We start from the raw sequence: 22,725 nt of genomic DNA, 5'->3' as shown, positions 1-22,725 counted from the left end.
TAGATTAACACAAACTCTACAAAAACTTTCTCGTAAAGCAGAACGTTACTGGCGTAAATCTTGTACCTCTAATGATTTCATCACATATACTGCTATCTACCACTCTTATCGAAATGTTCTGGGCACTGCAAAACAAACATACTTCCTATCTTTCATCTATGCTCAGGCTTCTAACCCCAAACTCCTTTTTAACATATTTAAATCTCTTCTAAACATTCCCACCCCAAACCCTCTGTCTACCATCAGTGTCCAGGATCTTGCTTCCTATTTCAAGGACAAAATAGATAACATTAGACTTGAAATGGTATCATCTCCCTCGACAAGCAGTCAGCTAAATTCCTTTCTAGCACCCTCTGACACTCTCTCTTCATTTGATCTCACAAATGAAGATCATACCCTCACAAATTGGTAGGTCCCTGTTCTCACTCCTCCACTAACTAAAATCTGTAATCTCTCTCTCTCTACTGGTATTTTTCCATTACTATTCAAACATGCAGTGATTACTCCTATTTTAAAAAAACTAAATTCTGATCCAAACTCTCTCTCAAATTACCGCCCCATCTCTCAACTCCCATACCCCTCCAAGCTGCTCCAGAGAAGAGCCTACACTCGCCTCACACACTTTCTTAGAGCAAACAACCTACTGGATTCTCTTCAGTCAGGCTTTTGCTCTCAACACTCTACAGAGACTGACAATTGTTGTCAATGATTTGATCACAGCAAAAACTGAAGGCCATTACTCTCTTCTAATTCTCCTGGATCTCTCTGATGCATTTGACACCATTGACCACTCTATCCTCATGCAAACACTACAATCTCTAGGTCTTGAAGGCACTATCCTATTCTGGTTCTCATCCTACCTAACTAATTGCTCTGTCAGTGTTTATTTCTCTGGATCCACCTCTGCTCCACTTCCTTTATCAGTTGGACTACCGCAAGGCTCAGTTCTAGGTCTTCTGCTAGTCTCTATCTACACCACTTCTCTTGGAAAACTAATAAGCTCCTTTAGATTTCAATATAATCTCTATGCAGATGATGCAGACATCTAGCTATCCTCTCCTGATCTCTCACCATATGTGTTGCCTTGCGTTACTGACTGTCTTTCTGCCATTTCATCTTGGATGTTTTCTAGACAACTCAAACTCAATCTTTCAAAAACTGAATTAATATTATTTCCACCCAAAAACAGAAGCTTTCTGCCTGACATTTCTATTTCTGTTGATAACATGATCATAAATCCCACCCCGCAAGCTCGCTGCCTAGTTGTAATCCTTGACTCACAACTTACTTTGTTCCCCTCATCAACCTATATCTAAATCATGTTACATACATCTAAAGAACATTTCCAGGATACGCACATGTCACACACAAGACACTGCAAATACCTTAATTCATACACTCATCATCTCCCGCATCGACTATTGCAATTCCCTTCTTACTGGTCTTCCCAAAACCAGACTTGAACCCCTACAATCTATTTTGCATGCAGCGGCTAGATTGATTTTACTTGCAAACCGTTCTTTCTTTGCTGAGCCACTCTGTCAGTCTCTACATTGGTTGCCTGTTTTTCAACGAATCCAATATAAAATTCTTATACTAACATTCAAGGACATCAACAAAAATACACTAACACACATCTCCTAACTTGTCTCAAAATATCACCCAACTCGACACCTTTGTTCTGCAGAGGATCTGTATCTCTCTTCCATTCTCATCACATGCTCCCATTCCCGGTTACAGGACTTTTATCGGGCTGCATCCACTTTGTGGTATTCCCTTCTTCGCACAATAAGACTTTTCTCTAGTCTTCAAACCTTCAAGCGTTCTCTGAAAACCCACCTCTTCAGACAAGCTTATGATATTCCTCAACCAGCATCTTAATCTCCCTAGGTTACCTTATTATCCCTCTCTACACAGCTCACACAAGACAACAACCCTCCGACCAACACAGCCTACTCAATACTTTTTACCTTTGCATTCTAGCTGGTCCAAAGTGCAATATGATGTAGCACGTGCCCTTGTGTTTTAAACTCCCATTGTCCCATTGATTGTAAGCTTGCGAACAGGGCCCTCTTACCTCTCTTTCTGTATTACCCAGTATTGTTTTATTAATGTTTATTCCCAATTGTAAAGCGCTGCGGAAATTTGCTGGCGCTATATAAATAAATGTTGATGATAATAATGATGATCAACTGCCAATTTACATGCAACTGTAATAATCGTTAAAGTAAGTTACCAGCAGATATTGCTATGTGTTCCATGTTTTCAACACTTGGGGCTCAAATATTGAGGTTATATAGTACTTCCCTTGGTGGAAAACAGTGTTGTAGAAATTAAATATTTCCCTATGGGTACATCAATCTAAATAATGAAATACTTTTGGTTCTGTGTGCTGAGAATGATTAGTAAAATCAAGATACAATGATGTAATTTCAAAGTACAATTTATAAGTAAAATTTGTCTTATAATTTATAATAAGAAATATACTTTACATAAAATGCACAAGCATCAATTGTTGGTCTTAAACTTTAAAGAACAATACACTGTATAGCTATACTATATGACCAAACACTACTATAAATGAAGCATAATAGTTTATTATAAATCCTGTAATAATCAGTTTTATTTATTTATGAAGTATTTTACCATGAATTAACACATTTAAGAGTCAGCTCTCCTATTCAAGAATGTCCTGAATACAGTTGTGACCACATTAAGGCAAAAGTCATTAAGTATTACAATTAGACACAAAGACAAGTTACAGAAGTAACATTTCAGGAAGGTGACAATTTTTAAGCTCTTACGGTTATTGCCTTACCAGAATTATTGTGAAAATATTATGTTAATGTGGTCATTTTATATTCTAAACTCCCTAGTTACTTTATCAAATATGGTTTCCAGCAACTCACTGGGCATTAAGGAGCGTATGTGCATTTTTCTTGCATATCGTCTGCAAAATCAGTCTGTGGAGGCTTAGAACCGGAAGAACTAGTAGTGAAAAGGCCTCTGTTTTAGGGACTTAACAGGGTGGGGGAAGGGCAGAATCAAATAGGCAATGTACAGTAAGGGCGTTCCCATGTAGGCATGTCCAAGTCAACATCAGGGCATTAAAAAATGCGCTGGATTTCAGCCGTATATCCTGCTCCAACTAGAGGTCTAGTTTTAGTACTTGCGCTGAACCCATTGGCACAATACATTGAAAAAATAATATATTTTATTTAAAAAATAGCGTACCCCCCTCCCAAACAGATCAACCATAGTGCTGCCAGTAGGCTGGTAGCAGCAAGATCAGGGGAGACCCAGCTCCGTGCTGAAAATATTAGGGCTCTTCCTACACCCCTGGGTAATGCAGGGGTATGGTTAGGGGTATGCACTTGCATGCCCAAACTGTTATTGGCAGCTTGGGGTTACTGGGACCTGTAGTACACCAAAACAAAATGGTGATTTTATTATTACAACCATTGTATTACTCCACACCAACCACACAGGTGTTTGTAAAGAGCCATACTGCTTTCAGTACGGTGCTGGGTACTCCCCAGCTCCGTGCTGAAAACAGTTTGGCTCTTCACAAACAAGGGAGTTCTGCTTTTTTTTGCAGACCCCATCTCCCTAGAGAATCCAGCCCTGTGCTGACCGGCCTGGGGCTGGTTTGTCATTATAGCAGGGGGAACCCACTTTGTGGGTTCCCCCGGCTATAGCGCCAGAAGCCCACAGCTGGCTAAATCAAGGGCTAGATGTAGTAAAATGATGGGGACCCCACAGTTTCCCCCTGCTGATTGTTCTACAATGAGCCTAGGTTGACAACATTAGAGTTAATCTGTTTTGTAGTGGTGTATGGGGAGCATGCTGTTTTTTTATTTATTTATTTTTTCACTGCATTGTGGCAGCGAGTCTGCCAGCTGACACTGAGGGTAGTAGAGTAAAAATACACCTGCCGTCAACAAATCACTTATCTTGAGATCCGTTCCTTGTTGACTACAGCTGTATGCAGAGTAAATTTACATGCAGTTTTTCAGCTAACTCACAAGATGCAGGTTTCAGTCCCACCACCACTGCATTTTCAGGGTCACTTATGGACCCTGTCCCCCGGAGGCACAGGCACCTCGGGCTCCAAACACCATTGGCCTTCTGGCATCTTGCCGCACATTCAGGGTGTCCCAAACCAACCATACGAGGTCAGATACTACAGTTGAGCTTAGCCAAAAAGATTAATCAAGATTGACATTTTAATCTCAAACTGGACATGGTAACTGGATATGGATATATATGGTAACTGGCAAATATATCAGAGTTCAGAAAAAGGAGAATGTTGTCACACTAGTTAGACACACAAACTACACATCTCTATACATTTTATCGATATCATGTTCTCAACATTTTTAAGTATATGTTGCGATCATTCTTTTATTGAGGTGTTACCATCCAGTAACCAAATAAGGAGCAAACAAAAAGGAGAAAAAAGAACTGGATCTTAAAGGTGCACTGTGCAGTATTCGGTCTCTTACTTGGAATGCACATGTACCAAGTAATTGGAATAAACCATAATTTTTATTAGTAAAAGATAAAAGATTTGATTCTAAAAAGCAGCAAAATATAAATGTGAAAAAGTGAAAATAAAATGTTTTAAAACTTGCCATGCATGACTCTTATTCTTTACTTATATATAATAACACAACACCTTATCCTAAATAATCAGCTTAGGGGGAATCAACCTTCAAATAAGCAACATTTTTACAAAAAATATGTTGATATTCCAGTAATATTGTCCCATATCAGTAATTACTGGAAAAAATATATTGGTTCAAATCGATTATGATGCTTTTCTGATATCATTTAAGCAACTGCTACAGCTAAATGTCAGTCACACTGGTTATTTATAGCCGTTTGGTATCAGATCCAGTTGACATGACAAGTTGTTAGCTGTTTAAATCATAACAAAGCTACTATTGCTTAGTTCTCCTATCATAAAACTGTTCAGAATAAATAAATAGTATCCACAAGGTGCAGTTAGATAATCAGAGCTGTGGCATAGCTTAGCTGTTCAGCAGGTTGCTGAGACAATAGCCTTAGTCTACTTTCCGAATGATAAATAAACATTCAGTGAGGAGGAGTTAATTGCTAACTATCTGTCAAGTTTTCTTGCTTGGGGTTGGTGCAGTATCCTACCAAACGCTGATAAAGCTGCTAATTCAAACTAAAGTAAATATCTGATAATGGATTAGTCATGTATAGCAAAGAACACCAATGCCCAGTTTCGCTGTTAAGCTTTGTCAATGCAATATATTATGGCATACCAATTTAATATGTACTAAATTTAATTAAGGAATTATGCAAGAGTTCTTAAGAGAACATAATAAATATTTCGTTCAAAAAGAAGAAATAAAACATCTTGCAATAAATTTAGCTCTATAAGTAAACCATAAAGATGTTGTATATAGGACTGCTATATTAAGTTCAGACGGGTCACATTATGGATCTTACATTAAAGAGCATGTTTATTCAATAACATATATTATAGCATAAAATAATCAATGTAACAAAATTAATATTATTGTTTATTATATTCACTAAGTGCACAATATTGAATGGATTATATATATTTCATTATTTAGGAACATGCAAATTTAAAAACATACATTATATAATTGAATAGTCATCAAGATAATTTAGTGAATATCATTATTTTCTATTTAAATATATCAGAGTTGCCTTGATAGGTTCACAAAGACAACATTACGTTACAGATTTACCTTACTCATAGCATATAAGTGAAACAAGGTATCTGAAAGCTTTGTTCTTGGCTACCAATGAATGCTCTGCCTATCGAAAAGTGCATAGTATTAGTCTTTGAAGTTTTGTAGTATGGGTGCAGGCCACCTTTGTCTATTAACTTTAATTAATGTCTAATTCTATTCACTCATACCACTGTCCATCCAATGACCTCTGAATGTTACTGTCGCTTCGCTGTCTATGATGGATGCCCTGTAACGTTTAAAATGTATTGTATGCTTAGTCTTTGAAGTTTTGAAGTATGGGTACAGGTTACCTTTGTCTATCATCATCAACATTTATTTATATAACACCAGAAAATGACATAACACTTTACAATTTGGTATCTGTCTATTTGTTTAAATATCTACTGATGCAGCTTTCCATCTTATGATATCTGATTGTTACTGTCTCTTCACTCTCCATGATGCATGCTAACATACCAAATTTAGTGTGTGTGTAGTGTTTCAACTACCACCAATTATTTATTTTTTTGCTGTTTATCTAATTAATGTTATGCTAATGGCTACTTAGGTAAATTTTTAGACCAAGTCTGGTGAGAGGTTTTCATCTATAGTAACCACCTTTCCCGTAGAACTAATTTTGTTCAGAATTACTCAGATGACCCCAGGACTTCACTCTAGAGTAGTAAAAGTTTATCAAGAATAACTGTAGCGCAGGATGAAGGGTACCCAGAATACAGAAGGCAGGTACCAGAGACAATCCAATGGTCGTGGGTCTGTAGCTAGCGGGGTAACCAGGGAACAGGTCAGAGGTCAGGGCAGGTTGCAAACAGGGGTAATCCAGTAAACCGGCAGAGGTCAGGGGCAATCAGCTTTCAAGCAGGGTCAAAGTCAAAACCAAAGATCACAACAGGAATCAGGACAAATCCAGAGTATTCATAGGATAGAACAGGACAGAGCTGGTTAGCAATTGTACAACACATGAACACTGTAACCAGCAAGGAGGCTTAGCCCTTCCTGCCTTAAATAGTAACACTGACCAATCAAGTGTTATTGCTCCAGTAAATACTAATTAGCTCCAGGAGGTAATTCATTAATGTACAACTAATGCATACGCGCCTGGCTGCCGACAGTTGCTGGGATGTGGCGCTGATTAAGAAAACGTCCCGGACACTGCCCATGTGATGGCTAGGACGGAGCAGGAGGAACTGACATCCTGGCTGTTAATATGACAACCAGGATGCAGACAGAGGAAGCGAGAAAAGGGTCACCGCAGCTCGTAACAATTAAATTATTTTTTATACTTACACACGCATACACTGCACTCCACCCTACAAGTCTGCTTGTTTGATTCACAATGGCAGCATTATGGGCCACATCTAGTTTACTTGTAACATAAACAGCCACTTAAGTAAAACAAGGTATTTGAATCTCTACTCTTGACCTCCAATGAATTCTCTGCTCATCGACAAATGCATAGTACTGGTCATTGATTTTTTTAGTATGGGTGCACACCACCCTCGTCTATCATCATAAACATTTATTTATATAGTGACAGCAAATTATGTAGCACTTTACACATGGGTAACTAATTGTCTAAATATCTACTGATGCCTCTGTCTCTATGATGCATGCTGTCTAGCATTCCAAATTTGGTGAGTGCATAGTGGTTCAACATTGTTATCTCTTGCACTTTGCGCTAAAAACATTTTGCTGATTAATTTATCTAATGGGCTTACTTCAGTTGGTGGCATGGTAGATGACATGTTTTTGAGCAGCTGCTGCAATGTTCTACATGCAGTTGCTGAATGTTGAAAATGCTTACGCGAACACCCTTTTTGCCCACTTATTATAGATTAGCAATTTCACAAGTACTGAAAAATACAAAAAGTTTAGAATATTGTAGTTTTTTGGAGTCGTTCTGCACCTGACCTTCACACACAAATACCCAGTTTTTTCCCTTAATACAGATTTACTGCCCCACACAAGACTACTTTCACTAGAAAAACTTTTTTTAAAAATTGTTATTTTTCTATAGTTTTTTGGGCTCTGCTGCTAATAGTCATACCGCAAAAGCACACTGTATTGCTCCACTAAATATACTAGTTAGTTCAGAATGATATCTCACTCAGCCTATGTACCAGTACTATATATATATATATATATACAAGTTAACCCGTGCATGATACTCATGCATTCTAGTCAAATCAAGCTACTTAAGGTCTTAAAAAGGTTCTTGTCATGCATTTGGGCCTAGCCCAGGCCTCCTCAGGGGAAGAGCGTTACTTCCCGACGCAAGCGCCCTTTTTAATGTGTGTTCATGAGGTAAAATTACCTCACGAAAATGAGTTTGACCCCTCAACTCGTAAATTTAGCCTTTACTACCTCTCCCACGGGGGGAAGGGGGAATGATGGAAGTTAAATGACTTCACTGTTCTAATTTTTTTGTCAAATAATGTCAATATACCAAATTTCAGGTCAATTGGATGAGCCCTTTCTGAGAAAATTGTTTTTTCCACACGCACACACACACACTAACACACGCCGCTAGGCTTTTACTTTTATATTATATTATATTATATAATGCTAAGAATTTAGTAGGTCAGTGTATAACTCCGCCCAGCAGGTGGCGCTGCAGCTTGGTTTTTTTTCCCACACACAGACTAACACACGCCGCTAGGCTTATATATATTAGATATGCATTAATTGCAACCTTTAGCCACTACTTCATATAAACTCTCTGACAGGTTGAAAGTAAAACCATTTAGCAAACTATTCTAGTTGACTGATTAACACAGAACTGCTTTACAATTTTCACAACTATTCTATTGTTTTCTCTGTCCCTCTTTCACCCTGTCTAATACTGTATTCAGTAATTTAAATTCCAATTTTATTTTCAGAGCAGAGCACTATGACTAACATCCTCCCTACATGCTGTCTGTTCTAAAATGGCACATGAGTAAACAAGGGAGGGTCATATATAGAAGATATAAATTATTGCGAGTTTTGCATCAATATTTTCCTGGAAATTACATTTTGCCTCATTTTGAGATCCAAAATTGGTGCGCGAAATCGAGTCATGACTCGGTTCCACTCAGAACCCCAAATCTTGGATCTGTCGGATTTCTCCGAATCCGAGACACTCATCTATAGTTTATAGTAACTCTGATTACCTTAGGTTGTGATTGGATTTTTGGAGAAGTAAGGCAGTAACTGACAATTTTCTAAGAGTCACACATAGAGAAGAAGAGTCATCCGCACAGGGTTAGGATATACCTCATTCCTACATCAATATTAGTATTTAGGTGAGGGGGTGCTCTTCCCATTTATAGGTATGAGAAAAAAATAAAAGAAAAAAGTAATGGACTTACAGAGCACTCCTATCCAATTCAATATTTATATTAAAAAACATGGGTTAATACCTTTATTAGTTATATTTCATTAAAAAAAACATATCTTTATAGCATGTAAATATACCCTCGGTCTATGAAAGCGAAATATAAAAAAATAGAAAGAATGTGAACAGAAAATAGAATTGTGTTTAAAATATCAACAACGGAATATGGAGCCAGTAAATGGAATCTGTGGATTAGCCATTAATCACAGTATAGATATTTATCAGTCTATGATCCTATTATCTCCCAATGTTTACATAAATTCGCAAAATATCAATGGAGATCGGCAATATATATAGTGATGAAAATAAATTGTATTATCATATGGTCATTAATATATGTACTTTATATAAGGACCTTTAACAAAATTGTCACTAATATTTGAAGAAAAAACAAAAAGGACTCCCACAACAAATTACTTCCCAATACATGTATATAGAGGCATTAGATCTAATGGATCCCGATTATGACAGTCCCTAAAGCAACCACTAGATGGTGTCTAATGAGGTTATTCTCAGAGGATAAGCTCCGTTGTCACTATCTGATACTAGATATGATTGTTTTGAAATTGTTCAAAAGTCTTGAAAAGACATTGCAATGTGTGTATATTGTTATAATAAAAAGACATAGTATTCCATAACTATCAGTCCTTCCGTCACTGATCTCTCAATGGAAGATACTTGAATAGTTGTTCATTAGGTATTTTATGGACACCAGTTATCCATTCGCTGTTCTCATAATGGAAGAAAGATCTAATAATCATTTACTCCTTCCCCATAAAAGATTTAGAGCTAGATTTACTAAGCTGCGGGTTTGAAAAAGTGGGGATGTTGCCTATAGCAACCAATCATATTCTAGCTTTCATTTATTTAGTACCTTCTACAAAATGATAGCTAGAATCTGATTGGTTGCTATAGGCAACATCCCAACTTTTTCAAACGCGCAGCTTAGTAAATCTAGCCCTTAATATTTACAGTATAACTCATAAAAAAAGTAACAATGGGGCCACAAAATAGAAATTCACAGACCTAATGGAATATATCTCTAAGTGCTAAAAGTGTAGCTTTGAATGGAGAGGAAGGAGTTAAAGTAAGACAAAAACTAAAACGATAAAAAAGAATAATTTACTTGCAGTTGCCATTCACCAGTTCCATTGGGGTGCCCACTGGTTGGAATGGCCCAACGTTACAGTTTTTTTTCACTAACTGTAACACTAACTTCATACAGAGAAATCCCATGACCAGTTTTGCAAAGAAAGCTCTCAACCACTTTACAAATAATATTCCTATTTCTCCACTCAACTGTTCCCATTATAGTTGTGATTCTTCTTATACCAGAACATCCACATGACTATGTGGATTTCCCTGGCCCATGCAGAACTATGAATATCTCTCTTATCATAGAGATGTTTATCACTGACCATGAATCAGACTATGAATATTCTGTCAATTCAAATTCAAATTCGAGAAGCACTATATAAAGTGCCACCATCCAAGTGTACATGAAATAGACATACAGAGCATAAATGCATGGGGACTGGACAATTCTTATCTTGGGATTCCTACACATAACAGTAGCCTAAACTTTCATTTAGGTGAATATATCTTTTAAAGGGGATTTCTTGAAATAATGTATTTGTATGTGTCCTACTACAACTTTTAATTGCATTGCTTTTTCTCTTGCGTTATTACCCAGGGCAATAAAAAAAATAATTATGCCTAATAATCAGAGCCAGATTTAGACCTCATGGGGCCCTAGGCAAGAAACTTGTTTGGGCTCCCCCTCCCTGAAAAAATCCTTAGCCCCTCACACACAATACAAATATGCTGGCCCCTCACACACACAATAAAATACGCTGGCCCCTCACACACACACACACACGCACAATACAAATACGCTGGCCCCTCACACACACACAGTGCAAATACACTGGCCCCTCACACACACACACACACACAATACAAATACGCTGGCCCCTCACACACAATACAAATACGCTGGTCCCACACACACACACACACACAAACACACAATACAAATACGCTGCCCCTTAAACACACAATATAAATACAATGCCTGCCCACACACACACAATATGTACATAATATAACAATTTTACTTACCTTTCTATTTCCCTTTTTCTCTTCTTTTCTGTTCTTCTTGTCTTGCACACTTCCTTCTTCTTTGTCACGCTGCCACTGCTCCTTGCCGAATCCTCCCTGAAAATGATGTCGGATGTCATGACGTCACACTCAACATTCAGTGGGCATGAGGAGGAGAGGAGACTGCCGGGAGCCGTCGAGCGATCAGATGACTGTTTTTTTTATTTATTAACTCGTCCGCGATTTTTTTTTTACTATGCCGTCTGACAGAGGGGGATGGCAGGCGGAGGGCAGAGCCCCTCCTCCTTGCCTACCCTGCTCACCATCGGATGTGGGGGGGGCATCTGTGGACTGCTAGGTCCTAGGCAGTTGCCTAGGTTGCCTAGCAGTAAATCCGGCCCTGCTAATAATATATAATAAAAGCATAACAATGCCAGATAGATAAAGCAATTTATTTAGTACAAGACAGCAAATGAAACTCATTTGAAAATGGAAAAAAAAATCATTAAAACATGGATAATGAGAATAAGATATTAATTGCAAAAAGATATATTTACATGAATATCTTTGCAAAAGTACAGTAATTATGGCAGAAAAAATATGCTTTTCTAGACTAAAATGAAGCTTCATAAATTAGGTGTAAACTTTAGTATAAAAATGTAACTGATTATAAGTTTACAATGATAGACAAAAATCAGAATACATTTGCACCTAAAATTTCTGGCAAATTGTAAAGTAAAAGAAAAAGGAGGATACTGACACTTTTATTCACAAGCACTTATATTTTGCTATGTTTATCTATGTTTGCTTTTAATCAAGTTAATAAAGGTTAAATTTTAATTTCTTGATGTCCATTTACAACTATACGTGATTGTTAATTTCAGGGAGATTAAGTGCACCTACTGTGACAAACAACCATTTAGTTCCTATTTTTACATAAATTATAAAGTAGATCATCAAGAGTAAAATACCAGCTTCAAAAGAAAATTATATAATAAGCTTCTTTGAGCCACCCCTTTAATTAATGACAACATTTAATTTATTAATTTAAGCCTTATTTTTGTTATAGAAAAGTTATGAGAGTAAGGGGATTTTTGGATTGTCTTTATAACAATTGACACATTTGTACATTTTACATGTTTTTATTACATTGATATTTGCACAAATGAAAATCATGCCTAAAAGAAACATGTCTGGTACAAAAAAACATCCTATTGAAAGTATAGGCCAATGGCTACCTTTGTCACTTCTGAAAAGGTAAAAATCAGGCTTATATTTTGGGCTTCATAGACACCTGCTTAACTTGCCCTCAACATGTGCACTCTTCACCACTTGAAGCTAGACAGGTTCTTTTCTGGTCCTGTCTCATACTCACCTGATTTGCTCTGCTTCTCCAAAAGAGATGGCCCTGTAGTTATTGCCATGTTGATGCAATAACATCACTCAAGCTGGAGAGAAGAAGAACCACTCCAAAGTATGACACTTCTTAGTGTGGCCCACAGAGAGTAGTCTAAGGGCCATTTCCATTGTGTCGTACCACAGTGGGCTTGCCCTTCAGCCTGGGGTTATTTTACCTATTTATGAAGCCCAACTGTATCCCTTCTCTGTCGGAGGGTCATGGTTTGTTATTATGAGAATATTGTTGCATCCATCCAAACTTTCTTTAGAAAGGAATGAAACTCATAAACCAAGATTTTGATGCCTCTAGTTACTGTATGGCTGTAGTGTGCTAGTAATAGACATCATTGGTAACCTGGCCACCATAACATAGTAAATGGGATTAAATGTTTAAGTTTGCCACTCTGGATTGTCAGCTCTTCACATTTGAACTTTGCAGTTTAATACGGGGGGTATTGAAATTTTGCTGTGATACATTCACAATATATTGTATGTTATAAGAGAACACCATTAAGTCTTCTTTGTTATGTATTTGATTGTACATTAATATTATTTGTAACAAGTAAAATGTTCTCCTTTTTGCTTTTACAGTGCATACAGTTTAAATGCACAGTTGGATAATTACAATTCTAATGCTAAATGAGGAAAATAAATCACTCTCCAAATCAAGATATTAGTGACAAACACAATCTCAGCCTTGAGTGTCAGCTTGATGTAGTGTGACTTGAAACTGGCATATAACTATCCAAAAATGAAATATGCTTTTCTTGTTTCTAATCAATAGAGTCACTGATTCATGAAGCAGCAAATATTGATGAATGACAAGTAATCTTGTCAAAATAATATTTATTTTCTTTGGAAATATTTTTATTTTTAACCAGTTTTGACCAACTGGCCAAATAAACATATATATTTAAAAATGGTAATTATGCTAGTTGTTTAGAATTTGTAATCATATTGCATAATGCGTATGTAATTTGTTTTTAAGAAAGGAAAAATCATACAATAAATGTGAAAGTGAAGCTTTCTTAAAATCAATGGAAAGAAAATAAATTTATTGTAGTATTGCTGGAGAGATAATTCTACTTTTTTAATGATCAATGTTTTATGAGCCAGTGTACAAAACTGCAAGTTCGTGTGCCTATAGTCAATGGCCAAAACATGGAAACACAAATAAAAAAAACACTTAATAGAGCTCTGTGTGGCTTAGCTGAGCACTGTGTTGCCTTTCCAATTATTCTTAGTAATAATAATAAGAGCTCAATGGTTCTTACATCCAGGTGACAGAAACTAACATATTAATTTCATTTAGAAGTCACTGTGTGGCAGTGTGTATCAGAAGGCTGTAAAAAGGAAGAAAGTTTCCTATTCTGGACATGCCACCATAGCAATCCTTGGAATTCTCTTTGGATACTAGAATAGCTTTGATATATCTAAATAACTTGGGGACCACTGTGTATAGTAAAAACTTGTATAAAAAGGAGTTAAATATGACTATTTGCATAAGAGTGATGCTGACACCACATCAGGCTAGAGTTTGAATGAAATTAAATAGTATTAACATCAATAACAGGCAGGAAGTTTGAGCTATATAATAGTAATTCAGGGGAGAGTATTATTGTCATCAATTAAAGAGCATTTTAGTCAGAGACTTCTGCAACAATCACTTAGTAGGGAGAGGGTTATCTTATTAGGATCAGTACTCCGTTGAGCAACCAGAGGTTCTGGACTTGGACATTCAGGATGGCTCAATCTTCACCAGAGGACCAGGACATGCAAGACCTTTAACACAAGATCAAAATGGTCAGACAGATAATGACACTGCACAAAATCAAACTAATAAACATACAACCCCTGTGTTCCTGTGTATCTTATAGTAAATCCTGGCTAGAAGAGTAAGACTGCCCTTAAATATAAGAGTAAATAATTGACATTTGAATAAAATACCTGTTTACACAACTTCATCCAAAGCTGACAGTACCAACAGACTCTGTAGGGTACAATGACTCTGTCACAGAACTTGGAACCCTTAGTAATTTATTGTTTTCAATTTACAAGTCATAGATTCACAATTATCTATAGATTGTAATAGAATGCAAACTGGTTAGGACTAAAATTTTATGTAATTGTATCTAATGAAAGTAGTGATAAGTGGTTAAAATGTTAGCTAATTATAATCTGTAGGATGTATTATGATTTTCTAAATTGTTTTTATAAGAATGTGCAAAATCAGCTATGACAGTAAGACAACAGGTAATTGTTATTTATTTAACATGATTATCACAATTATTTAAGAGTATATTTGTGTGAACTCACTCCAATCCATTGAAAATGCCTTTCCATGCCTATCCAAACTCCTTTTCCTGTAAACCCATAAATATTAATAATGTCTTTAAAACCTGTTTTTAAAGTCCTGTTTCAATTCCTCTAACCTCTCTCTGCAATGGAGTGAGTCACACTCTCAATTTCACCAGCAAAGGATGAGAGTGTAATGGTCTTGGAGTCACAAAGCTTGATAGATGTGAAATGTAATGATCTTTATTGAACAACATGCAAGAATAAACAAGGTTGAGAAGTCCTCTAGGATGGAGTTGTAGGTGCGAGTAGGAAGAGTTAGGAATCAGGATTGAACACAAAAAAAGAAAGTGGTTAGTCCACTGGTTAGTAAGTTTAGCAGACACACACAGGGCCGCCGAGAGGGGGGGGGAGCGGGTACAGTTTACCCGGGCCCGGCCATGCCAGGGGGCCCGGGCCGGGCCCTCGCTGCTAATTAATTTTTTTTTTATTTTTTTTTCTGACTTGCGCTATTTTTTTTTAACTTTTTATATTTTTTTTTCCCGTGGGGGGGGGGGGGGGGCGTGTGGGGGGTTGGGTTCGGGGGGTGGGGGAGGGGTCTTGGGTTTCTTGGGAGCTGGGAGGAAGAATAAACTAAAAAAAAAAAAAAAATACTCACGTGATCGCGCGGCGCCGTGTCCCTCCTCTCCTCCATTCACACTGACTGCCGGGCGTGACGTCATCAAGTCACGCCTGTCAGTCAGTGAGGAGCGCCGCAGCCAGCAGGAAGAAAGAAGACAGAAGAGGAGACAGAAGAGCAGAAAAGAAAAGAAAGAAGTTGACAAAAGGTAAGTAAAGAAACGGAGAGGCAAGGGGAGGAAAACAGAGAGGGACAGTACTATAAAGAAAGGGGACAGAGAAACAGAGGAGGAAAAAAAGGAGAGGGCCACAGAGGAATAAAAAAAAATTGGGGAGAGAGGAACAGAGGAGGGGAAAAAAAGTGGGAGAGAGGAACAGAGGAACAGAGGAACAGAGGAGGAAAAAAAGGAGAGAGCCACAGGGGAATAAAAAAAAATTGGGGAGAGAGGAACAGAGGAGGGAAAAAAAATTGGGGAGAGAGGAACAGAGGAGGGAAAAAAAATTGGGGAGAGAGGAACAGAGGAGGGGAAAAAAGGAGAGAGCCACAGGGGAATAAAAAAAAAGTGGGAGAGAGGAACAGAGGAGGAAAAAAAGGAGAGAGCCACAGAGGAATAAAAAAAAATTGGGGAGAGAGGAACAGAGGAGGGAAAAAAAATTGGGGAGAGAGGAACAGAGGAGGGAAAAAAAATTGGGGAGAGAGGAACAGAGGAGGGGAAAAAAGGAGAGAGCCACAGGGGAATAAAAAAAAAGTGGGAGAGAGGAACAGAGGAGGAAAAAAAGTAGAGAGCCACAGAGGAATAAAAAAAAATTGGGGAGAGAGGAACAGAGGAGGAAAAAAAGTGGGAGAGAGGCACAAAGTAAAAAAGAAAGGGGAAAAGCAGCATGGAGGGCGCAGTGTGAGCATAAGGGGGCACAGTGTAGTTGTGATGAAGGGGCACAGTATTGTGTGTGTGATGGCACAGGGGGCTTGTTGCAATGTAGTGTGTGTGAGGTAGGTGGCAGCTAATTAATGGGCGCTATTTTGTTTGTAGGGTGATGGTGAGGAAATTTAATAGTAGGGACTATTAATTTAAGATGGGGTGGTTTGGGGGCTATTGAATCTTGGGGTGAGTTTAGGGAGAATGAGGTCTATTTATTAAATGTGACTATGAATTATTTAATGGCAGTGATGGTTGCGGGAAATAGGTATTGCTGGGGCTGTTTGCAGGAAGGGAAATAGTTTTATTTATTAAATGTGAATAGTATTATTTTAATGTTGGGGCTGGAGGAAGGCCTAATTATTAATCGTGGGTGCTATTGATTTAACGCTGGGGCTGGCTGTAATTTTCTAAATGTAGCCATTTTTTTTTCAAAATAGGTCCTTCAACATTTCTGGATCCGGACAAGCCACAACTAAAGAAACCAGCAGCCACAGGTGGAGAAAGTGAGAAGAACAGGTAGGAGAGAGCAGCACAGTGTGTGAAATGTTGTGATTCTAGTAGGGACAATACCAATTTTTGGTGAATGTTGTGTCCAATGTAAGGTGTAGGCCAAGACTGAACTGTTTGTGTACACACTGCATTGTTTGTATACTACCCTGTGGTGGTAGATGTCCTGAAAGTCAGGAGTGCTTGAACATATGTGACGCTCCGGCGAATTGAGAGCCTAGTGGTTTTTATGTTTGCCACGCCCCCAAATGCATGACCACACCTCCCAAATTTTTTGCACCGCCGTTTGGCTAGCCACGCCCCTGAATGCATGACCAAACACCTAATATTTTTTGGGGCTTACTTCACTATGAGGGGGGCCCCATGAATTTGTTGTACCCGGGCCCTGAATTCTTCTTGGCAGCCCTGGACACACATGATATCCAGGTTAAGAACAAGGTTTTCAGATACACAAGATCACCAGGTCAGGAACAAGGACAGCAAATACACAGGATAGATAGTTCAGGAACAAGGACTGAAGCTAATCATAATCCCAGGGCCTACAGCAATATGAAACAATAGACTCATTCAATAATTTGGCCCAGACTGTTGGGAATGACAAAGCTTTAAAAACTCGACACCTCCGTTCTGCAGAAGATCTGCGTCTCTCATCCACACTCATTACCTGCTCCCATTCCTGGGTACAGGACTTTTTACAGGCTGCACCCACTTTGTAGAATTCCCTCACTTGCATAATAATTCTTTTTTTCTAGTCTTCAAACTTTCAAGTTTTCTATGAAAACCCACATCTTCAGGGAAGCTTATAAAATTCCTCAACCACCTTAACCTCCCTAGGGTACCCTATTTTCACCTTTTACACAGTTCACACAAGACCACACCTCTCTGTCCTCCTGACCAACTTTGCTGTGCAGCTGAATCATATAGCTCACTAAGCACTTTTTAACTTTGCAATCTGACTGGAAAAATATGCAATCTACAGAATTTAACCTAACGTATCAAACTCCCTTTGCCCTATAGATTGTAAACTTGCGAGCAGGGTCCCCTTACCTCTCTGTTTATCTGAAATACCCACTATTGTATTATTACTGTGTTTGTTCCCAATTGTAAAGTGCTATGAAATTTTCTGTCACTATATGTTGTTGATGATGATGATGACAAACAAAAATGCAGCTCATTGCTGGATGAAAAAGAGATTATCTATTCCAAAAGTGGCATGGCATAAATCCAACATACAGCACTATCACTTTAGGGTGAATGATACTGCACCAACAAAGTCCAAAGTTCTTAAGGATTCCAAGTCCTGACAGAGGGAGTGTCACAAGAAGATACTCAATAAGAATACCACAAAGTGCTGCCCAAACTCCAGTCCTGTCTAAGGTCACAAACACAGGATTTACCTGCAACAGCTGTCACTCAAAATGTAACCAACTGTTACGCACTAGGGTATCAGGTCCTTTTACTTACCCTTCGCTATATGCTGGTCTCAGATCTCTCTGCAGGGTGCTGTCTAGTCTGTCTCCACTTCAGATATGACTCCAAAATCAGTACATGGGCAATGCCATCTTGGATTCAGTCATCTACTCTTCCTCAGCCAGTCACAGTATTGCTTCAGCAAAGCTGACTGCAGCTTCCAATCAGGTGATGACAGTTAAGTATAAAACGACTTCCTGAAGCCTAAATTTGTTGCCAGTGCAGCATTGATTCTTCAAACACCAACACGGTTCCCAGCAGTCTTCACAGTTATCCCTATTAAGACAGTGCAGTCTGCAATCTGGTCCCAGTCTGGTCAAGCAATCCGGTTCCAGTCTGGTCCAGCAATCCAGTTCCAGTCGGGTCTCCTTGGCTAAATCTGACAACCTTCTTGCTATTCTTCACTACTTTCCAGTCTCTAGTGCAATTCATATTCTTTAGTTTCCTGAACTAACAGCAACCACCATCTGTACCAGTCCTTTATCTTCCATGCAAAGGAACCTAATCAAGTCACCCACCTTTTTGCACATAGTCACCAGTTCAGCTCCAGAGACACAACCCAGCCCGAATACAGACAGAGTTTAAGGCATGACACCAACTAAGACACCTCCAGCTTCCTCCAATGAGAGCCGTGCATTCTCTAGTTAGGCCATAAATCTAACTTTTACTGTCAAAATCAGTACAGTATATTATAAACTGTAGGTATTCTTTCCCACAGATGTAGATCAAAATTCAGACTAATATTACTGTCACTTTCAAAAAATTCATCATCCATGCCATGAAACCCAGTATTAAACAATGTTGTGGGATATAGTAGTGCTATTAGATGTATCTGCAGTAGTAGTAGTTAGCTTTGTAGATTTAGGAGTTATTTGCTTCCATAGCACAAAATTGCAAATGCCCCAAAACCCAAACAACCAATCACACATTTGCAGTTACATTTTTCACTTGTACTAGATTAATCATAGGTAATTGATTGGTTGCTGTGGGTTATATATATATATATATATATATATATATATATATATATATATATATATATATATATATATATCTGTGTGGAATTTTGTATGTTGTTAGTAGAGAACTTTCTTAGTGTACCTTTCACAGCCAGACTGAAATATAACTTTATATTAGTGTTGCTTAGTTTGACCTGGTTCTCTTTCATTATGTGCCCAATATACCACAAAATTAATAAAAAAAAACACAAATTAGATATAGTTTTTTTATATTCTATGTAGAAATGTTCCTGGATAATCTATTAGAAATACTTTGGTAACTTTATAAGAAATAATGATCTCTCTATTTTAAATTATTATGTGAATTAGAAGCCACCTCAGATTGCAGCTTGTACCTTTGTATGGTCACATAACTTATGCTTTTATAGGGGAAGAAGAAGAAGAGGAAAAAGAATCCATCTTTTCTTACCTTTGACGGCCATTTCAGAGCGCATACATGATGTCCGGACCTAAGTAAATTTGCCCCTAATTTTCTTAATGATTCTGATTTTTTTTTCCTGGGCCTCACATGCGAATCTTTAAACCTGTGTTAAAAAAACCAAAAAAGGAATGTGTGTAAAAATAGCATTTATTTCCTCTGTCAAAAACAATAGTAAAATAATCCTACTTATTGTTTATTTATATTTAGAATAATATATTTAACAAGCACCACAAACATTTTAAAAAGGTTTTCAATCCTTATCACTTTGATAAGGATTGAACTATTTCTCATATTTATTTAAAAATCTGCACAGAAACAGTCATTCCAAAAAATGTCTGGAAGCTGAATCAGTAAACATTCGATTCTCATACAATCTCTGTTGCCACTCATTGTTTTAGATTTCTATTCTATACTTCATACACTAAACATTTAATACAGAATCACAAAAGATTTTTGCTCTTTTCCGCTAAAGTTGGGTACACACTACAGAAAATTACTGCAGATGTGGTTTCTGTAATGATTTTACTAACGACTGAAAAGTCCTGATGAGCATGCAGGTTTATGTATACACACCTAAATGATTTACTTTCAGATCTGTGCTCATCATCTCAGAACCATCTGCTGAAAAGATGGTGACTCTGCACACTGTATGGAGATCTGCCTAAACTGATTGTCGTGAGTGCATACATACTTCCACATTTGCCTGACATCCTTCCATCATTGATAGTGATTTTTAATCAGTTTATAAAATCAAATCAAACAATACGATGTACTTTGGTACAATAAAACATGATCATTTGAGCGTACACACTACGATATCGGACCTAACAGTCATTTATTGTGTTAATGGCATAATACTTGGTTTAAAAACCTGTAATGTACACCCAGCTTTACTCATTATTCTTTTTGGTTATGTACCCTTTCAGCCACAATGTAATTATCTTCCACCTGTCACAATGCCAATTTTTATTTTCATTTAAACACTTTATAATACTTTTTTCCAGTGTCCTTTTATATTTTTATTGGTATATCTTAAGAAGGAAAGAGATAGAGAGAGAGAGAGAGAGAGAGAAATAGAGAAAGAGAGAGACAGAGAGTTTAAATATTTTATGCAGGTAAACTTAAATATTTCTAGGGCCGTAACTAGGGAATACCTGCCCATTCTCCTGGATTGTCTGGTAGACTCCCAAATTCCAGGTAGATCTCCTGTACTCTCAATGAATCGCGTAATTTTGGCCCGGCATTTAGTCATGTTGGGGGGGCCACAATGATGCGATTTGCTGCACCCCACCCCCTACATCCGCACACATCATCTCCCCTCCAGGAGAGGTGGGCAAGTATTCCCTAGATATGGTCCCATAAATTTGGCAAGTATGAACTAGAGTAGTATGAGATATGCCACCACTCAGGGTACAAAGTTGAGGGAAATCGGGGTCGGGCACTGGCCAGTGGTAGATCAGTTACCTTATTGTAATTTGTTACCAATCAACTCCCCTTCCATCCACCTCTCACTAGCAGTGTCCTCATAGCTTGTCAGTGATTACCTCATTTTACCAATCACACAGCAACTCTAAATCCCGCCACTGCAGTTCACTAACCAATCACATGTAGACAGAAAGTTGCACTGGGCAAAGATTGTGATTTCTGATAGTATACAGTCCATGATAGATACACCCCTTCCCCTGCTTTGTGTGGCTTGCTATAGTAACAGCACCACTTCTCCATATTTGTTCTGGTACAGAAATCAAACAGAACCTGCTTTTGCTGCTGTGCCTCCATATCCTGCAAAGTGCAAGTGCTTGTGCACATCTTTGAGAGCCTTACTTAGTGGTTACAAGGTGAGTTTACTGATCTTAAAAATGTTTTTTGTTTTGTTTTTTAAAGTTACATCCCCAGTTGTTTTTTTGATATGAACATCTAGGTCCTGATTCATTAAGGAACTTAAATTAAGAAGTTTCTTATTTAAGTCTCCTGGACAAAATTATGTTACCATGCAAGCGGTGAAAATTAGTTTTCTGTTTTGCACATAAGTTAAATACTGACTGTTTTTTCATGTAGCACACAAATATCAACTTTAAATTTTAGTGTACAAGTAATCTATCAAGTATTTTAATGCACATTCCTCTATGTCGCTCTTAAAACTGACTTGCCGGACAGCTCTGTCATCGGAACTTCTAGCTTTCAGCATGCCGCTCTCTTCGCAAATTTGCTTTTTTGTTTAACAGGTAAGTCTGTATTATATTCTTGTCATTTTTACAGTTATCAGCTTTTTTTTTTTGTAGGTCTCATCGTTGTTGGTTTAAATACCGTCAGATAAAGGAATACCACTACACTAATCAGAAATCCAATGAACATACAGTTTTGACAACCAAAAAAAAAATATATTTTTGTGAAGATACCAGGTTTTCTGGCCCAATGCTACCCTCTTCACGCTGGCTGGCTATGCCAGGGAAGTCTACCCAGTACCTTCTAGGATTCTCAGTCACTCAGACAAATGCAGTTATAAAAGTACAACAGTACATTTATTGTCATGCAAACAACACTAGAATATTATGTACACACAGCAAATAAATGGCAGGCAGGTTTACCACATCATCTGTCCCTTACCCCACTAGCTTAAGGAGTTATAGTCACCTGGCTATCCAGAATTCACGACCCGAATACCTCTCTCAGCTGCATATATAGACTATATTAGAGCACAACAACTCAAAACCAGTCTTGCACTATTCATCAATGAAATCCCAGAATGACAACACCCTCTCCCTTCGAGTGGCTCCTTATATCTCGGGTTTAATTTCCACAGTCTTTCCCCTCCCTGGGCAAACCCCTGGGTCTATTCTTCATAACC

Source organism: Mixophyes fleayi, chromosome 1, assembly GCF_038048845.1.
Source record: "Mixophyes fleayi isolate aMixFle1 chromosome 1, aMixFle1.hap1, whole genome shotgun sequence".
NCBI classification, from domain to species: domain Eukaryota; kingdom Metazoa; phylum Chordata; class Amphibia; order Anura; family Limnodynastidae; genus Mixophyes; species Mixophyes fleayi.
This window is presented reverse-complemented; position numbering follows the sequence as displayed.